Here is a 1884-nt window from a genome sequence, read left to right as displayed (position 1 = left end):
TATGGAAGAATTAGACCACCCAAAGTATAGTTTTCCCATCTCAAAATATCCAATATACACTCATGGACATTTTAGGTATGTCTATGGGAACATGTATAGCACAAGCTCAAGATACAAGCTGTCTGAGGCCTTTTCTGGGAGTATCCAAAGTCTACTGATAAAACTTAAAGACTCCTCTGTGGACGAAAAAACAAATGTTTTCTTAAACATGGAAGGAAGGGGATGGCTTTGGGGAGTCATTCACAGTACCAAGATTTATTTTACATCTATTTTACAGCTGACTCAAAAGAGGATATTGACTATTTTCTTTTCCCACAAAGGTCATCGATATGAGATATAGATTTCTCCCTTGGTCCATTGCTGCTATTCTAAGCTCTCGCTAGAGAACACGCTCTTTGACCCCCACTGATTCTGACATCACAACCCATCATTTCACACTATCTGTGTCAAATCCATACACCACTAGACCACCATCAACATAGCAGAGATCAAAGAACAGCATAGGTCACCCGTAGCATAATCTACTCCCACAAATACTTATGACTCAGGTGATGGACATGACACAGTTAAAAGTGAAGGTCAGATCCGTGGTCAGCGGGCGTGTTCAGGAGAATGGTAAGGACGAGTCCAGCACTGTGCACACATAGAGTGCTGATGCTCGAGATTCTCTTTGTGAAAACATACGATCTTAAAAAGGTGGAACGGATGGTGTTGATTTTGGAGGGTTTTGTCGAAAAGGTTTTCAGAAAGACGAAAGCGAAGAGCTGGCTTGCTCCCCGTAACACGAGGACGTTGGATTCCTCCTTAAGAAGCGAACGATAATTTCACTTCAGAAACGTTTTCTGAGTACTGGCTCCCCCTCACGTGAATAATAATGAGATTTTTTTTTTTTTTTTTGGTGGAATATCATTCCGCAGGCTATGCGATAAGTCAGTGAACGACCACGGTTATGTCAAGTGCAAAACTGAATTTATTAACCGCAATACTTCAAAACTGAAACAGCGTAAAAAGAAATCTTAAAACGATTAAAAGGACAGAATCTTAACGTTTTTCCATTTTTGACTTAAAATGACTGAACGGCTCAACGTAACAATAACACTTCGACTGCAATGCTTCACATCATTTGGGGGAAAAAAACAAAACAAAAAAACCCCTAAAAACATGAGTGTACAATACAAAATGACGTTAAAAAATATTACATAAACAACATCCACATGACACACAAAAATAAAACTCTGTTTTTTTGGGTCAAAATGGTTAAGCATGGCCTCAGCTTGTCTGTAGTTGTTGAATCAAAGCCATCCAGTCATTGCAGCCTGGAGGGACAACAACAACCACAACAACAACAAAAAAAAGGGGGGGGGGGGGGGAAGACGACAGCAACCAACTCCTTTCATCATCATGCTCTCCATCATCGTTCAAAACTGTCAAATTCCCTCACACAGCTGAAAGCCTTTCTCAACTGTCCCTCTAGTCTCTTCAGACTCAATAAAACAACAACAAAAAAAACAAAAACAAAACACTATTAAGTAAACAACCTTAGAATAATATAAAAGTCAACCTTATTTTTCATAAAGCATAGACTTGCTTACTGCCACATATGTTATTACTTATTAAAGTATTCCAAAGGCATGACACGAGTTGGGTAATACCTTAAATGGGCTTTTGGCGTAAGACCTCCGTCAGCTGATTAAAGTAAGAGGCCACAGACACTTATGGATGGTAGTGAGGCTAAAATTAGCAGCCTGTATAGACATTTATCAGTCTAGCAGCCCTGAGTCCCTGACATAACCAACGTACGCCGGGGTGACATCTCCAAGGATGGTTTATTTGTTTGGAACGAAGACCGTTTAAGAGGAACGTGAGGCAAGTTATCTATAAACA

This window comes from Chanos chanos, chromosome 7 (assembly GCF_902362185.1).
Source record: "Chanos chanos chromosome 7, fChaCha1.1, whole genome shotgun sequence".
NCBI lineage: Eukaryota > Metazoa > Chordata > Actinopteri > Gonorynchiformes > Chanidae > Chanos > Chanos chanos.
This window is presented reverse-complemented; position numbering follows the sequence as displayed.